This window comes from Agelaius phoeniceus, chromosome 7 (genome assembly GCF_051311805.1).
Source record: "Agelaius phoeniceus isolate bAgePho1 chromosome 7, bAgePho1.hap1, whole genome shotgun sequence".
NCBI lineage: Eukaryota > Metazoa > Chordata > Aves > Passeriformes > Icteridae > Agelaius > Agelaius phoeniceus.
In genome coordinates, this window is record NC_135271.1 from 9,457,501 (window position 1) to 9,464,141 (window position 6,641).

At 49.3% G+C, this 6,641-nt stretch overlaps 1 long non-coding RNA gene across 1 annotated transcript in view; it reads right to left on the reverse strand.

Moving 5' to 3' along the window:
- Positions 1–4,281, reverse strand: part of LOC129132766 (uncharacterized) — a 5,970-nt gene extending 1,689 nt beyond the window's left edge. The window contains exon 1 of the long non-coding RNA XR_008535868.2: positions 3,975–4,281. This is a non-coding gene — a long non-coding RNA (uncharacterized LOC129132766). The remainder of the gene's footprint in view (positions 1–3,974) is intronic.
- Positions 4,282–6,641: the final 2,360 nt, after the last annotated feature.

Here is a 6,641-nt window from a genome sequence, read left to right on the forward strand (position 1 = left end):
TAGGCACCTAGCTGGGTTGGTCCCATTTACTCGTCTGCTTTTTGCTGTTACCCCTATGGCTTCATAGAACGGGGGGTTTACGGTGTAACACAGCCAACATTCCTTAGTTAGATTTGGATGGGTCTCATTCAGGACTAGGAAAGTGGCCTGTAATATTTTCCACAAGTCCCCTTCTCCCGGGTTTTCAGGTCCTCAGGTCAAATTAGTAAAGTTTTGCTTATACATTTCTGGAAGACTAGTGGTTGGGGCTGTTTCTGATTAATTTCCATTATTTTCTCCTAGCGTTTGTTCTCCAGCTATCGCCTGGTTTGGTCCAATTGGTTCAGGGTCGTGTGGCACGGTTGTCTTTTGGATTATAAAGTGCCCCCCTCTGTCTGTCCCTGGTTCCCATAATTGGGCTCCCCACATTTTCCCTAATAACCAGACTTGGTCATGTGGTTTTGTCACATTAATGTAAATCATATTGCATGTTCCATCTAACCCTCCTTCTTTCTGGGTATATGTGGAAGTGGGCTGTGTACACCCGTATGGACCCCATCCAGTTCTGATAAACCCGTCCTCGTTCCCCCCCAAAGGAGCTTACTGATACACAGTCCCAATAAGCACAGTAAAAGTGTCCTGGATAGTTACAATACCCTTTTCCTGGGTTTGAGCTTGGACAAAAATAATATCCAAACTGATTTAAACATGGATTTACAGGTATTAAATCACACAAAGTACATAAAAAGCTGGGTGCGCCAGATGTGATTTTGGTCTGGATAACATACTGGTCTTCCCATCTAATCAGTGACCATTTGAAGGGTTGATGTGAATACCCTTCTGCCCCTGAACTTGTTACAATGCACCAGAAAAGAATTAAGGCTTGTAATTTGGGGCTGTCATTGTCGGAGCTCAGGTTAAATTTTACCTTTGGTTTCCCCAGTGGTGGGTTACCAATCCTGGGGCAGGACAGCCAACATTTCCTGGACATCCCATATGGGGGTCGAGGCTTCCGACGGACTCCACTGGTTATTACCTCTCTGCCTCGCCCGACGACTCGGTTGCTGCGAGCCTCGGGGTTTACCATCTTCTCGGCAGCAGAGGTATTCTTCAGGAGCCGGATAAACCTCCCGTTTCCACTTTTTAGCACTGGCGGCCCAGTTATCAGCTTTTATTAATGAGAGGTCACGCCGCAAATTGGGGGCTTTCTTCCGACACACCACTTCCAGGATGTCCAGGAGAAAGGGGATCGGTTCGTTAGGGTGGTAGCAGAACCGATCAGGATTTACCCCTTTGGAAAAGGTTTCCCACCACTCGTCAGATCCAAGCTTTACCTCCTCCCGTAGCAACTCTGCTACTAAGAATGATAGAAGTTAGTCTCCTCTCTTTCTCATAGCACGGCATGCAAATTCCCCTAGGTGTTCTACCACTCCGACAATGAGACCACCAAGGTTCGTGACACAATTTATAGGAAAAGCATACAAGGGGGTGACAGTCACAATCTAACCAGTTACACTTTAACCTTATATCTTTGTTTTGTGCTTTTTCCCCCTTCCATGGGTGCCCTTTATGTTCTAATCTCGGGGACTTAAAGTAGGGCTTTCTTAACTCGTCCTCTAAGAGTTTGCAATATCTAAGAGCCTCCTGATTCCCTATTAGCTGGGTTTGGAGATAATGGTTATCTCCAACCCAGATTACTATCCAAATCATTTATCAGTTCGTTTCAGCTTTAATTTGGTTTCTCCCGGGAGACTGCAAACCTCCCAGCTGTGAGGGGGTTTTACCGGTCCTTTTATGCGACTAGCATGAGTCCATCCTTTTTCAGCGGTTCGTATGGCTGCTTCTGTGCTGAGGAGTACTTGGAACGGTCCTTCCCACCTTGGAGTCAAGGGGTTTTCTTTACAGTTTTGTTTTTTGTTTTTTTGTTTTTTTGTTTTTTTGTTTTTTTTTTCACAAGCACCCAATCTCCTGGCTGTACCTGGTGTAAGATAAAATCTAAAGGAGGCCGTTGTGCTAACATACCTTTTTCCCATAATGCCTTTCTGTACTTTGTCAATTCCACCAAATATTTTTGTGTACATGTGTCATTAATGACAGGATGTTCGTTAGGATTTTCTAGGTTATACGGCATCCCATACATCATTTCAAAGGGTGATACCCCTAAATCAGCTCTAGGTCTTGTTCTTATATTTAGCAACGCTAGAGGAATACATTTAACCCAGGTCAAATTGGTTTCTGCTACCAGTTTGGTCAATTGCTTTTTTATTTCTCCATTCATTCGTTCAACTCGTCCAGAGCTCTGGGGATGCCAGGGGGCATGTTGTTCCCACCGTATGCCCAGAGCTGTTGCTAAGTTTTGGGTAATTTGGGAAATAAAATGCGGCCCTCTATCTGAGTCAATGACTTCTGGGACCCCATATCTCGGGATTATCTCTTCCATCAATATTTTCGTAACTACTTTGGCTGTTTCTCTTACGGTTGGGAAGGCTTCCACAAAATGTGTTAGGTGGTCCACCAAGACCAATAAATATTTGGTTCTCCCTACTTTGGGGAGCTCGGTGAAATCTATCTGAATGTGGGAGAAAGGCCTTTTTGCTAGCGGTCAGCCTCCCTCCGGTAATTTTCTCAAAAATTTTTTTTTTTTTTTTTTTTTTTTTTTTCCCTATTTACTTGTAAGCAAATTAGGCATCCTCTGGTTACTTGTTTGGCAATGTCCCAGATTCCCACACTCACATACTTTGCAGCAAAATAATCTACCAGTCCCTGTGATCCCCAATGTGGTTTTTTTTGTTGTTGTTGTTGTTTTTTTTTTGTTTGTTTGTTGTTTTTTTTTTTTTTTTTTTTTGATGTATCTTAGTCAGTAATCTATGTGCCGCATTTTGGTGGTCCCAATGGGGGTTCTGTAGGGGCCATTTAGTGTCCGCAGCCGGGCCTTGGACATGCTGCGTGTCCCAAATACGCATTCCTTCCCTTCTTATCATATTCCGTTCTTCAGTAGAGAACAGAATGCCCAAAATGGACTGCATTTCTTCCCAGGTATAGATGTTTGGTCCTAAGAACTGGTCGACCCTCTCGGCTACCCCAAAAAGGGTCCTCTAATAAATGTCCCATGTCCTTCTTAAAGTCTCGTACATCTGCCGAACTCAAGGGGACAGTAATAAATCCTATACCCGCCTGTGGTCCACCCATAGGCATCTCCCGTAGAGGGAATAGCCCCGTCTCAACCCTACTGCGGCTCCTTATAATCGGGCCTTGGTAACCGGTTTGGTTAACCTCCCCTTGGTTACCCTCTTCATCATTGTTTGGTGCAGGTGGTTGTGGAGGTGGTGGGGCATTGGGTGCTAGCGGTGGGACATATGGGGGCGGTGCTATAATTAAGTCGCCCAAATGATTGTCCCTCTTCCCCTTTTTGTCCGGATCCCCTTTCCCTTCTCTTAATTGGAAAACATACACTTCGGGTCTTGCTACCCATATTTTGGCATAATCACTCTCCTCTTGCGAGAAGGGCTCTTTAGAATTTACCCATAGGTTCAAGTCCTGTCGAACCCAGTCTTCAGATGATCCAAACATGGGCCAAAAAACTTTTTTTTTTTTTTTTTTTTTTTTTTTTTTTGGAAATCTCTTTCCCACCCCATACTTCCATACAATGATGTATCATTCTGGCCCTATCCTTAGTCTCGGTCCCTGGGTAATGCTTCCAATTACTAAGCATAAATCCTAGGGGATTGTCCCTTGGAATGGGGGGGAGTTTCCCTTGGGTTGGGGTCTTGCTTTTCCCCTGCCCCATTCATCCGGAGTGCCTTCTTTCACTCTCAAATTCCTTTCACTTCCCCTTTTTCGTGGCCCGAGCCCTCGCGGGTCTGCAGGAACCGCACTACTCAAGGGTCCACACTCACTTGGAGAGTCCGGCTGCCGGCTCTCCTCTCATTCACACTTGTCCACCGCCACACTCCGGGATCCCAACCCCGCCCGAACGGATTCCCTTTTATACTTACGCGTCCTGCGTCTTCGTCCGGACTCCGTGCACAGATAATTAAGGGGTTCACCGGTATAATTTGTCCCGTTTGCTTACTAGTATATATTTTAGGGTCGTCGGTGAGAGTGGCGGAGGTTCTCCCAGAGGGGCCACCCAGAAAGCACTGGATGAGGCGCCCCCCACTCTGGGTAGATCCTACCCGATCCAAACTCTCATCCGAGTCACGGCACCAAATTGTTATAAAATTGACTCAAAACGAGCAATTTCCAATCAAAGAATTTATTAATTATTGAAGCAGTTATACTACGTAAGCTAAGGCTCAGCGCTGGGCGACAGGGGAGTCTCAGCTCCACCTACTGCCGCACCAACTAGTTTCTGATTCAGTCCTTTTATCCTCTCCATCCTTCAGGAGTCCATGTTATCTCGGAGTTCTCTGCGCCTGTGCTGGTTGTTGCTAGGGGTTCATCCTTCTGTCTCCTGGTGGTCGGTGATAAAAGGCTGCGGAGTCTTCCTCAGCCGCGTCTTCTTCACCCTATGTCTTTATTTGGTGACTTCTCCGTGGAAAATTACCAAAATCTTATGATTAACGCAATATGTGCCCTATCAAGTTTAAGCAAGCAAATATCCTGCCTTGCAGACTGTTTATCTGCCCCTGCCCCTTCCCCAGCTTTTCCCTGGTCGTTATCTCTGTGAGTTATCTGCTTGTACCATTTGTCAGCGGGAAAGGTTTCCCTGCTGGGTGTTAATCTGCCCCTGCCCTTTCCCCAGCCTTTCCCTGGTCGTTATTTCTGTTAGTTATCTGTTTGTACCATTTTCTGGGTGGGACTATGTGTGGGCTCCTGCAACCCCTTCCCTGGTATCCTTGTAGCTCATATCTCATGAAGTAGTACAGAAATAGTCAGCAGAGAACTCTTGTAACACACTGGTCTCTTTTTCGTGATGAACAAAATGTAGTCCTTCATCTCATGCCCCAGAGGGACGGGAAGGGGCCCCTGCCTCTGGTCTCACTTGGTTGGGTTTCTGGCTGGGTCTGAGGCAGGGGCTGCCTGATTCCCCACTTCTGGGGAGACCAGAGCCGCTGGAAGTGCGCCCAGCGTGCAGGCGCTGCCTGACAGCGCTGCGGCCGCTGGGACAGTCGCACCCCCGACTCGCAGCCACTCCGCTGCCACTGCTGCTTCTTTTGCTTTACGGCACACCCAAAGCTCACTGCTAGGCCACGGTGGTCTCTTGTCCTGCCCTCTTCCTGTCCCTGTGTAGGGATGGTGGCGAACAAGATAAATCAGGGAAATAGAAACATCTTGATGAAAGACAATTAGATAATGAAATGCTTACTAGGGAATAGCAGAGGACATGTATCAAAAAGCCCAGTGGGATACTCAGGCTTTGTGTGATTGGTTTTTTTTAAGGAACTATGGGTACATTGGGATTTTTGGAGTAGAAAAACAAGTAACTGAAAGATGTATAATTTGCTAAAAGATAAATAAAAGGGTGATGAGAAAAACAACATGAGAAGGTCGTGAGTTAGCTCGTCGACCATTTCAAAGTATCCAAGCAGAAGTTTGGACTTGTTAAACTCTGGATTTATTTGTAAAACCCGTTTAATCCAGAAGAAAAAGAGTACACCACATGCTGGGGAGGGGGGAGGTTGTAAGAAAATAACATTTTTGAAAAGCAATAAAAGAAAAACAGGAAAAGTATAAAGCTGAGAACAAAAATATTACCTCAGCCATTCCCGTCTGTTCCCCCACTCGTTCGCAGCTGCACCACCCCCCGAGCCCCTGTGCCAGCTCCGGCACAGTCCGTCTGTCCCAGTCCGTCTGTCCCAGTCCGTCTGTCCCAGTCCGGCCGCCTGGCCTGCAGCCGCTCCGCTGGCTGTGCCGGGGGGTGTCTGTCTGTCTGTCCTGCCGTGTGCACCGTGGGTACCGCGCTGACCGCACCGAGGGGGGGTCCCGTCTGTCCCATCCCCGGCTGCTCTGACTCTGCTCGGCTCCCGCCGCTGCGGCCGGGGTCAGTCCCGGCTTTGGCTCTGCCGGATCAGCCATGCGGGGCCGATCCACGCTCCAGCTCGGTCTGCACCGAAACAGCCCCTCGGGTGATTCCCCCTGCAGACCCCGCCTTTGGAGCACCCAGACCCGGAGCTGTGCCCATCCCCTCGGGTGATTCCCCCTGCAGACCGCGCCTTTGGAGCACCCAGAGCCGGAGCTGTGCCCATCCCCTCGGGTGATTCCCCCTGCAGACCCCGCCTTTGGAGCACCCAGACGCGGAGCTGTGCCCATCCCCTCGGGTGATTCCCCCTGCAGACCGCGCCTTTGGAGCACCCAGACGCGGAGCTGTGCCCATCCCCTCGGGTGATTCCCCCTGCAGACCCCGCCTTTGGAGCACCCAGACGCGGAGCTGTGCCGAGTCCCTCGGGTGATTCCCCCTGCAGACCCCGCCTTTGGAGCACCCAGACCCGGAGCTGTGCCCATCCCCTCGGGTGATTCCCCCTGCAGACCGCGCCTTTGGAGCACCCAGAGCCGGAGCTGTGCCCATCCCCTCGGGTGATTCCCCCTGCAGACCGCGCCTTTGGAGCACCCAGAGCTGGAGCTGTGCCCATCCCCTCGGGTGATTCCCCCTGCAGACCGCGCCTTTGGAGCACCCAGAGCCGGAGCTGTGCCCATCCCCTCGGGTGATTCCCCCTGCAGAC